At 36.1% G+C, this 12,384-nt stretch overlaps 1 protein-coding gene across 2 annotated transcripts in view; it reads right to left on the minus strand.

The window, feature by feature from the left end:
- Window positions 1–12,384, minus strand: part of GPATCH2 (G-patch domain containing 2) — a 173,207-nt gene that overhangs the window by 141,030 nt on the left and 19,793 nt on the right. The gene's annotated exons all lie outside the window — the stretch shown is intronic.

A 12,384-nucleotide genomic window follows, 5' to 3' on the forward strand; every position in this document is an offset into this window, starting at 1 on the left:
TACAGAAAAAAGTATAACTTCTGAGAGTTTTTGTTTGTAAAAAAAAACTGGAAATCAGATCCAGTGCAGATCCTTCTTAATGAATCTAATGCTTTGAAAATCTCTGTGAATCCATGAAATGGGAATTACAATAATACTTACATCAAAGGATGGGTGGACATGGTAAAGATCTTCTTTACAAAATATCAAATGCTATGTATTTTTTAATGTGTTTTGAAAATAATTATTTTATTTTTTATTTTAGAGAAATGGAGAGTGGGGAAGAAGGTGGAGAGAGAATTTCAAGCAAGCTCCATGCTCAGTGCGGAGTCCAACATGAGGCTCAATCCCATGAGCAAAAACCAAGCAAAAACCAAGCCATCCAGGCGCCCCTCAAATGCCATTTATATATTTATTACTGTCACTAACCTTTTTGGGTATGAAGAAAACCAAACTGCTAGGTAACAGAAAATTTACCATCTAATACATTAGAGGAAGAAAATAAATATCAACAAAGGCTTAGTAAGTTAAATCAACAGGTTAAAAGAGAACAGGAGAGAAAACATGTGAGTTAGAAGTAGAAGCGCTAATGAGAGGAATGGACAGCATATTTACATGATGAAAACTATTATGTTGAAAAAGAAAACATATATTCAACAAATTTAACTGAATCAACCACTCAGAATGATCTGCCCAATATATTCATTAAATTGACCAAACTACCTGAGATGTATTATTTCGAGGCCATTAGACCTAAACATTTTTTAAGAAACTAAAAATTAAGTATAAATATATTTTTTACCCTTGAAGGGGCAGCTGTACAGCCTGATGGTTAAGTCCTTGGGGAGCTGGCCACGGGGCCACGTTACATCCTGAGACTACCATTTACTAGCCATGAACTTCAACAACGCATTTAAGCCATCTGTGCCTGTTTCCTGGTTTGTAAGATAGAAAGGAGAATATTTTGTTGAACATGAAATGAATTAACTTTCATAAAGAGATTAAAACACCACCTGGCAAATAATAACTCAATAAATGTTAGGCAATATAATAAATACTAATAAAATATTTCTGCTCTTTAATACAAGCTACGTGAAAGCTGTCATAAGAAATAAATTATTTAGTAATATACTATAATAAAATAGTATACAAACAAATGAATGAAATAAGTGTAATTTACAACCCCTCTGACATGTCTGTAAAGTGTAAATGCCGAGGTGCAGAGTAAGGGAGGCTGTATTTCTCACTGGGTGTAGGGCAAAGACTTTCCACTGGATGTTTTTTGTCCTATTTAACTTTTATTACTTTTTTATAAAAATGAAAATTATAAGAAAAGGACACGAGGTGAGATTTCCCAGTGAACATTACCCACTGATCATATATTTGTTTCGGCTCCCTCCCAGAGCACCACTAAAATGACATGAAAATAAGAACTCCATTAGGACAAAGAGAAGAGGAAAGAAGATACCACTGGACAAGGTATGTCAACAAGACTGTAGATGAAAATCAAATGGATGTGTGGCTGGGGTGACTCAGTATCTCTAGTGCAGCGCCAGTGGGGAGAGGGCGGCGATGAAAAGTAAGCTGACTAAAGCACCAGAGTCCAGAAAGGCTCAGAAACTGGAGGTGCCTAACAGGGAGTCTATTTGAAACAAACAAACAAAACAAACACACAAACAAACCATGTTGCTCTTTGATTCCAACCAATCCTCATTCACAGTCCTGTCATTTTACTATTCCTACCCTACAGCACAGCAGAAGTTCAAAATGGAATATGTGACGTTAAACTAGAAAGGGGCCATATCTACGGGCCACATAATCTATCTTCACTGGGTCAGGGAAATGCGGTGAAAGGTACTCAATACTCCCTGTCTTCTGCTTTGCAACAGAATGTTGGCTAATGGACTCAACAATATCCCATGCATCTCCCCACATGCCTTGAGGCAGGAGATTACTTCTTAGGCAATTATTTCAAAGGCAAACTCCTACAGAACAGCAACATTCGATTCCCCAACCAAAAGGAAGACAAGCTCTGCATCTGCATGCGAGGCATCCAACCAGCTTTTCAGTGCTTTGTCAGACGAAATCCTGGCTGCCATCACAACGTGAAATACATGAAAACAAATTAAAAACAGTGAAGAATCTGGACACTAGCGTTGGGAAGAAAGCATGTTATTTAAGGTTGAACTGGCTACGTAAGTAGTGGCGGAAAATTCCCTAACAAACCGTGGTAACAAATAATCTCCATCAACATTCTCAAAATTCTTAAGCACATACTATGTGCCTGGGTTAGCTTCCTGTCTTGGGGTGCTACAGGTACTTGGGGATATAATACAAATAAAAGCAGAAGAATAACAGAATAAAATAGAAAGGTCACCCATTAATGGATAAAAGAATGGCAGAGATGGAAGGGCTAATGCCATTTCAGAAGATGGAATGCTCTCTCAAATCATTGAAACACTGAAAAAGTTGGAAAAGCGAAAAGTTGGAGAAGGTTTTAAGGAAAAGGTTAAGAACTGGAAGTGTCCCTTGAAGGATATGAATCCAACAGTGAGGAGCCTGGTGTGGTGCTATACACAAAGGCACAGAATGAACATGGCTGAGCAGGAGAAATCTGAAGGAGGCGTGGGGGGTGTTGAGAAGGTCAGACCATCTGGAAAGGAGTGAAGTGTTATATACAGGCCATAGGTGAGCACTGGAGGTCGAAAGGAATAAGTCTAGATTTTATGATTAAGGCAGTGAAAACTCTTTTGGCTGGAACATAGCCATGTTTTAAACATGTTTACTTGGAATTACATGTGATATGGATGAAAGGAAGGAAAACTGGAAGAAAGACACACCTAGGACAAGACTCATGTGTTATCAAAATGTAAGATTATGAGTAACTACCCTAGGGTACTGACAGAGGAAATTGAAAAGAAGGTTCCAGCAGAATAGATAAAGAAATAAGAGGAAGACCTGTCTAGATTGTAGAAAGAGTGAAGGATTACAAAGAGAACTCATAAGCTAAAATTTAAATTGAAGAATGAAAAACCACTTAGGATCAGTGTTTCCCTTAACAAATGTTAGGGCTCCTCTCTCTCTCTTTCCTAATTTTCTCTTAACCAAATTGTAAGGTACTTGAGGACAAAGATGTATCTTACTCATTTTGTATTCCTGGCTCTTCCCACAACAAAGACATCATAGCCTTCATTACCTGTGTGTACAACTAAACCAAGAAATCTGTGGCTGAAAAAACAAACGCAAGACATCAAGTTTCTGAGTCAAAGGTAACATATAATTATTTATTCATCCAACAAACGATAGGAAATACACCTATAAAATATTTCTGTGGATCAAAAAATTTAAAAAGCCTAACAAAAACACATGTAAATGAAATGGAATGGGATAAAATCCAAGTAACAACTTTTTACTTCTTAAAGATGTAGATTTTAAAGAAGTATTTCTAGGCTACACACTTCAAAATCTATACAAATCTGAAAGACCTCAAAAAGATCAAGGGTATGCTATTAAATATTACCACAATTATATTGCAACCGAAAGATGAACACACCTGTTGTTCAGACCTGCTTTCACCTGGAACGCTATTACGGTGAACTGTCTATAATCAATGATCAGATTTAAATATGAGGTTCTAAGAGGAAGTTGCCGTCCTGGTAATGGCTCAAGCCATCACTCCATTTGTATCCAAAGAGATTCACTAAAGTTCTACTCTATTCTCCCAGGAAGCACTGGTCAATTTTAGACAAGTGTTATTTAACAACAAAAATTGTACAGGTTTTGTTGCCTTAAAATATTGACAAATACCTGTTGGTATGTATCTCTGGTTTGTCAGAATCCCCTCGCCTGGATGACAGGCAACAAATGTCCAGTCGGCGTTTGCTAACTACGGTACAGGACACCCCTTTCATTCATGACTTCTTTGTGAATTCTCAGTTGTTTAAATTGACCTTCAGTTAGAGGGTGTGCAGGTGACTTCAATATAGAAAGCACTTGTTAAATATTATTTGGAAGTGTTCTACCCATCATTGATTTTGAACTTTTCTGATATTAGATATCTGACATATCTAGAAAACTGAGTTTTATAGACCATCAGAATAATTCTATCAGCAACATAAAAGGCAGGAAACCAAAGTTGAAGCTTGGAAGAAAGTGAAATGTTTGCAACATTTCTGTGTCTCCAATTTCTACTTAAAAGAAAGAAAAAAAGAAAGGAAGAAAACTAATGGGGACTCTGGCAATGTCACCACCATTTAAAAGAGCAACAAGGAAAAGGGGTATTGAGTCTCCATCTGTGAAGTCAAATGGTTACCAATCAGCAGTCTTACTTTCTAAAGAAAACATTTTAGAACATATTTCAAAGGTTTCTCAGGATATAAAAGGGTGATTTTTAAATGATGAACACAATCCTTATAAGAAGTTATTTTTCTAAAAACCTCAAATGTTCGCTTGTAAGGAGATTAAAACGGAACAGAACAAAACCCCATCTTTAAACAACCATTTCTTACCAACAATGTGATAACCTAAGAACTTCTATCAAATATCAAAATGAAGACATTTTAAAGACAGAAGCATGGCAGTTCATGCATTTTGAAAATGTAACAGAAAGATTGGCCACCCTGCGCAATATTCAAGTAGCCACAAAAGCAGAACTACAGTGTTGATACTAAATTTCAAAATACAGACATTATGATTAAATTCTAATTTCAAAACATAGACATTATGATGAAATCCAAAGAAGAAAATCAAACACCATATAAATATCTGGCACCTACAACCTTTCTTTTAATTGCACAAAAACAAAAGCATCAATAGTAACATCGTTCTTTATAAGTATAAAAGACATTCTTTTGCCACGTGCAGATCTCCCTACAGTGAGATTTAAAAGTTGTGATCTGGGGCGCCTGGGTGGCTCAGTCGGTTAAGCCTCCAATGTCAGCTCAGATCAGATCTCACGTTCGTGGGTTCGAGCCCCACATCAGGCTCTGTACTGACAGCTAGCTCAGAGCCTGGAGCCTGCTTCCGGTTCTGTGTCTCCTTCTTTCTCTGCCCCTCCCCCTCTCATGCTCTGTCTTTCTCTGTATCAAAAATAAATAAAACATTTAAAAAATTTTTAAAGTTGTGATCTGCGTGGTCAGGTACTGGGAGACTGTCTAGGACCTAACCCTAATGGTTTGAGAATTGCACACCCTTGTTTCTTTCCCCAGGTTGTTGTAAGAAAGCACTCGATTAGCTGAGACTGAAAATTATCCAGCCTGCAAATTTCATCTCCAATCACCTTCATGTCCTATAACTGTGTCACATCACCCTGTTTAATCTTCTCCACGGCCTTTTTTATTTACTTCTTCATCCTCCTCTCCCAACCACGTTTATTTTTACTCACTAAAATATAGGCTCCTGGAACCCTGTCTGCCTCGCTCACTAATTTAACCCTCAAGACCTAGAACGGAATCTAGCACATGGTACAGACCTGATAAATATTTTTTTAATGAATGGATACTGCTTAAGTCAATCAGACTGAGTCCAATAAAATATCAGGATTCTACTGTGGATCCTACCTAATGGGGGAACAGGGACAGAACTTAGATCTCGGATACAGTCTTGTAACTACCCAATGTACCCTCTCTACTGCTGTCCATGGGATCTCTCAAGACAAATCTGATCACCTTAACTGCCCCCCGACCCGTGCCCAGAAATTACACCAGTTCACATATATTCCCATGGACCAGAGTCTGAAATGATTTAACTCCTGCCTACCTTGCCAACCAAACTGTCTGTCTTATACCCCTCCACACAAGCATCCCTAAAATGTATTTCGGCAACACTGATTTCACTTTCCTGAATATTCCATGACTGTTTTAAACTCAAGCCTTGCCCATCATGCCTTTCAGTCTGCCAATTGCATCCCCAGTGGGCTACTAAGCTAACTCACACTTGAAGTCCCAGCTAACAAGTCTACCCAGAATTTTGACAAGTTCCACTAAAAAGGGGGAGGAAAGGAGCAAGAGAAATACAGAGGATATCATCATGCTTGAAGTGAAACGGGATGGCTCCTAGGCACATTGTACAGGCTTAGAGAGATAATGAGGAACCATGGAGGGTAAGTGCAGAAAACGGCAAAAACAGCAAGAAAGGAGACCAGAATCGGATGATGTCAAAGATCAAGAAGGTACTATATGCTACCTGAGAAACAAAGAGAAGGATTGGAATGGAGGATTTGGTTCCAGTGATTAATCCGATGGAAGCAGCAAAACATTTTCATTATCATTTTTATTATGGCGTACAACTTGATTACGCTTATTCTTCAAGATCACAAAGAATGCTGCAGATACTTCAAGACAACTCACACTTCCAACAGCATATGGTAACCAGGAATAAAGATTGTTTTCTGAAGAGAATTTATTTATATTTATTAGCAACATGACAACAGAGTGAAGACACTTCCAGATTTCATTAATTTTCATTTAGCAAAGGAAAAACAGATTTTAAAATGCTTATGTTGTAATGTTAACAGGATTAAATGAGTTAAGATATATAAATGTAACTTAGGAAAGTGTCTGGCACATAGTAACGTCACTGTAAGTGTTTGCTATCATTACTAACATTCTCGTTGCTAGGTTCCAGATTTCTGAAGCATCACCAATGCAAAGGACAATATATGAAACCAGGCCAATTCTAGTAGTAAGTAATAAGAAAAGCAAGGACAAGTATTTTAAATATGCAGATAAAAATATATGTGGCTAAATTTAGCAGTATCAAAATGCCAAGATTGAACATGGTTATGCATTTTTTCCTAAAGGATTTTAAAGGCTAAATATGGAGAACAGAATAAGCATTTACATACTTGTTGAATGAATATATGAACACATTACTATATATATGTACTATTAAAATGTATATATCTATTCCACTTTTAATTAAGTACAATGCAATAAGACTAAATATCAATATCAATATTGATACTACCTTTAGTGGAACAGAATGAAAAACTACTAGATTCAAATTTTCAAGTATCAATGGTAGGTATTAAATTTATACATAAAATATAAAGTGAGTAATGGTATCAAAATAGAGAATTTTACATCAAACAAGAGACACGAGTAAACTGTCTTTTGTTGAAGAAATAACACAATTCTACTAAGCAGTACTTTTGTTAAGACATAAAATCTACTTTATCTCAAAATAAGTTCTAGGAAAAAAGCATCAATTTCCAGCATAAAATCTGGAACTCAAGCTGACTTTGAAATAAGATAAAACTAAATTGTTAACATACACAGTAATAGGTTAGAGTAGAATATATATTATATATTTAGAATATTAAAAAAATCTAAATATATATTCTTTATGGATTCCCCAAAGTATCCCCAAATGCTTCAAGAATACAAACAAGTATCAATTCTCTGAGACTACAATTAAGCACTTTGTCACTGAACTCCACTAAAACGTACTGGATAACTAGTTAGCATGCGGTCAAATCACAGTTGAGGACACATATCGTATGTACTTTTAAACATCATTTTAGACATGTTTTCTATTATAAAATTTCACTGACTAGCCTAAGAGAAAAGTTTATGTAGTTCTCTTATTTAAAGCAAAAACATTTAAAATGGCCCTTCTGTTGGAAAAGGCTATAAATCAGACTACGTATTTCTACTCCAGTATCCTAAGAAACAATAAAACGAAGATTGAGCAAGTCATACAGAGTAAATCATTATAGCGTCATCATCATTATCAACAAGCCACTCATGAAATCTGCTCTGGTCTTCTATGATATACTTCACAGTATATCATATATATATATACAATCTTCCTTTCTCTTACACAATGGATTGACTTAAGATTCTAAACAGACAAATTATTTTCAGGGCTACTTCATTGTTGGAAATAAACAGTATGCTTCCTTGTACAGCATGACAATTGAGATGAAGGGTTGGTGTTCACATTTTTTTCGGATATTTAACTTGAGAAACATGTATGAGTAAAAAGTCCATTAAATCAGCTTCATTTTCTTTGACAGAATAACCACCCCCACCATCACCACTATACTTGTTCTCATTCCAACTATACAAAACAAAAACAAAAACAAAAACAAACCTAGAATAAAATGATGATAAAACTTTTAAGTAGAACCCTATAACCTTTAGGCACAATTCCTTATGTAATATTTACGCCTGACTTCAGGTACCACATTTAAATGGAGCCTTTTACTTCTTGATCTTTCAACAGATCACTCAATTTGAATGCTAACTTAGATAAATGTGACACCTGCTCTAAGACCATCAGTTTAAAAAACTTTTTTTCAAAAATCTCTCACCTACAGAAAACAGTGATTAATTAGGATGCTTAAGGGTGGTCTATCTTGTCTATCTAAAATGCTGCACTTAGGGCAGGTTAATTGGATTCACTTTGTAAGTACTATATCCCCAACAGACTCTCTAGAGGATGAATCCTTATTCTGAGGATTATTTACTCTGAATTGCACTTGATGCAAAAACTCTGGAAATATAGGAGATTCACACTGAATCTTCTGGATAATGGTCCCAGAATATTCCTCAGAATTAATTATCATTTGCTTAATTCTCCAAAAAGAGGTAAAATATTAGAGGCTGGTTAGCTAGGCTCCAAAACCAAAAAACCAGTGTTTTATTCTAACAGAAGGAGGGCAATAGTTATTTCCTTTCAACATTAAATTCTCAGAACTGTGACTGCATTCACATGTCATGTATATGGGCAAAATTATTTTTTAAAATCAGGGAACCAAAACCTCCTAAAGAGTAGAGGTCTTTCTGCAAATGAATGGCTTAATGATGGGAGGTTAGGGAGAAGGGTTTAGAACCGATTTGCAGTCTGCAATCAGGCTTTGAGATTTAATGCAGTAGCTGTCAATCTAAAACTCCCTCGAAATCATTCTTCACAGACCATATCAAAGACAAAGGCTGGCTCAAATATAAATGAAGTATAAAAGAAACATAAAAGGCTGCAATATAAAGCACTTTAAATATTAGCTCTAAAGGCATATCATATAAAAAATGCAAAGAGTTTAAAAGTCTAAAATTCTGCATTTGGTCCATAATACAAATATTCTCTAACTCATCAGATTCTATGTTTAATATATCTAACAATAACAGTAACTAGCATTTATTTAGTATATGCTATGTGACAAAAATGGCGCTGGGCCCACTTATGTACACGTAATCTCATTTAATCCTGACAACACTTGTGCAAAGAAAATATTATCTGTTTACCGGAAAGGGAAAATGACATTCAATTTGTAATTACAAGTAAAAAGAAGAACCAGAGTGGGGATTCACAAAGTTCAGACTTCAAAACCTATGAATTTTCCATAATTACCACATCGCTCAGCTCAACAAAACTAAAGAGTCGATCCTCATTACTATTTGCAGGTTCCGCATTTGTAAGCTTGCCTACTCACTAACGTTTATCTGTAACCCTCAATTATTTTGTTAAGATTTTATTTTTAATCTCTACACCTGATGTGGGGCTTGAACTTACAGCCCTGAGATGGAGAGTCGCACACCCTTCTGAATGAGCCAGCCAGGAATCCCACTCCCAAGTCAATTCTTGCAGCACTTTCATGGACATTCAGGAGTCGTGAGAAATCTGTCCCCTGGTACACATGTGCTTCCCCACTGAGGTCACCTTAGACAACAGTGTGCATTCCTATTTCAGCTCTAACACTGTAAACAAGTCTCCTTCCTGTGGCTTATTTAGTGCTATGTTTTTCACAGTTTTGTGCATTTTGTTGAGAATTCACGGTTTGCAATGACCCCCCCCCGCCCCCGCAGCATAGTCAAGCACTGACTAGGGATCCTAAGCACGAGAAGGCCATGAGAGGCCTTGAGGAGAAACACCGTGACACACGGGCTCTGTGCAGGCATGGGATAGAGTGCTGCTGGTCAGGAGGTGAATGTTAATGAATCAACAATATATATTAAGTAAGGTGTTTTTAGACACAAAAATACATAAAACAAGATTATGTACCGATCAACTGATTAAAATGTCCTGACTGGAGGCTCAAAGGAACTTAACCTGGTATTTCCCTTAGGCGCAATGGTTCAGTACTTGCTAATCAGCGTTCAGGGCAAATTTAGAACATAATTATGGGGAATAATGAAAAGTACAATTGAAAACTTTCCATTAATATTTCAGTAAAAAGATTCTTCTGTCATGTCCTTCAAAGATCATCAATATAGCTGAGCAATCATTACTCATCTGCATAAGAAAGAGAAACCTTTTGTTGCCGCTCTGTCTAATGGGTTGCAGCTACTGTGTGTTTGACGTGGCTCAGAAAACTGACCTCCCTTAAAACCAATCTGGCTTTCCAGGGTTCAAGTCTAAGGAATTCAATTTCATTTCTTATTACTGGATGTCCTGTTTAAATATGACTGCCTTGGGGGATTATGATTTTTAAAATGAGATCGTTACATACAATGTGGACAGTATGACCACCACCACCACCACCAACAACAAAACTTGGCAGAGGAATTTAAAAGTATCAGCACAAATTAGAACTCTTACCTTTCTTGTCCAAGTCAGACATTTTATTGAAAAAAAAATTACAGTACTTAAAAATCCAAACAAGGACAATTCAAGATTGAAAGAAAATCTGAAGGAGCCCATTGTCTTCAGTAAAATTTGAATACAAAAAACGTAGACCAGGAAAACAGTTTATGGCCCGATGCACTAGGTTCCATGATAAACACACATATATAGTATATCTCCATCAAGTGAAACTTAATCACCTTTTTACAATTTAGCGAGGGAAGGCAGCTTTTAGTACGGTTAAGCCATGTATCATCCATACCATGAAGCTAACCTATCGGATGTAATAGCTTCTATAAAATACCACAGTGAGACTGCAATAGGCCTAGAAAATGGGCTACAAATCCCAGCTATGCTCAAGCAAGCAGTGAACCAAAAATAAAAATAGGTAAAACTGAACCAAGAACTAGATAGCATTCATCTAGATTCATGATTGGTAAGGCAAAGTTCATAGGCCAAGGTTTTAAAGTGACTTATTCAGATCTAAAAGACAGTCATTATACAAAATAAAATAAAAGCATTTATGTAATTCAGAAAAGAAATCATGAATTTTTACTCCAAAGGACAGAGCACAAAAAAAGCTTACTTACAATGACCAAACACCACATTTTTGTACCTCTAAGATATCACTTTAAATATGCAAAGGTAAAGATACTCAAAGTTGCACTTTATCATATTGAATCTCCCCAGTTTAGACAAGCAATCTAAGAGATGTCACACATTCCTGCTTAATACATTTTCGGGAATCTTTCAGGTAATAATACTTTTAGGTAAAAGAAATGTCAACTTTAAGTTTCTTTTCCAATCATCATATTTCAGTTAGCCATGAAATGCTGAATTAACAATTAATCCATACAATAGTATAAAAATACATGTATTAAATCACAGTTTTAATCAATTATTGGTACTTAATAAAAATATTAAACATTTTCATGTATCATTTTGAAGAATTCAAATGGTCTGAACGTTGTATAGTGTCTAAATTATACCAGCAAAAGCAATGTTACATTTTCCCCTCGGCTTGTGAGAGGGAGCTCATGCAAGCATTTCTGAAACTCACGCTGACACAGAAAATCGGCCATTCCAAGAGCGTGCTACCAGCTCTGACTTCAAACATGGCAACAGGGTTCGGAGGCATACAGTATCGGCTGAAATACCAGCTTTCACATGATTTCCATAGGCTCTAAGCCAAAATGATAATTTTGAGTGGTTTTAGGTATTAGACAAAGCCAATATTTAAAAAAAAGTAATAGTCAATGAATATATGAGCACAGGCTACTTATCACTGTAGTTAGCTTAAAACTAGGATTTTTTTTTTGCGGTACAATGAACACTGTACTGTAAAATACAATGGGTTTGCAATACAGAGCAGATTATCCAAGTAGAAAGCACACCGAACAAAACAGAAATTCTCGTAAAGATGATCAACCTTACCTACTACTCATCTTAGCCCTTGTTAAAATACCCTGAGTAAAATGCAAATATTTTAAATAATGCTGGTTATATAAGACTTCTCTAAAAATGAACCATAAATGTCAATGCATCATGTTTATTTACAACAGTCAGAGGCGTTAAGAATTAGTTTTTAACCAGTCACAACAGAAACATTAAGGAATACTTAGGTGAGATCTGGAAGTTTTCAATTTTCTAGCTTCTGTTAGCATTTTGGCAAAGCAAGTAATACATAAATGGATTCAATGTAAAAAAAATCATAAAAGAGAAAAATATATAAAATTTACAGTAGTTTCAACCCGCCCTGGGCCAGCCTACATCCCTAGGAAGCCTCCCAAGCAGGTGCACTTCTGACTAAAGGAAGAATACCAGTCCTCCAGCCACAACAGC

Source organism: Suricata suricatta, chromosome 3 (genome assembly GCF_006229205.1).
Source record: "Suricata suricatta isolate VVHF042 chromosome 3, meerkat_22Aug2017_6uvM2_HiC, whole genome shotgun sequence".
In the NCBI taxonomy this organism is placed as follows: Eukaryota; Metazoa; Chordata; class Mammalia; order Carnivora; family Herpestidae; genus Suricata; species Suricata suricatta.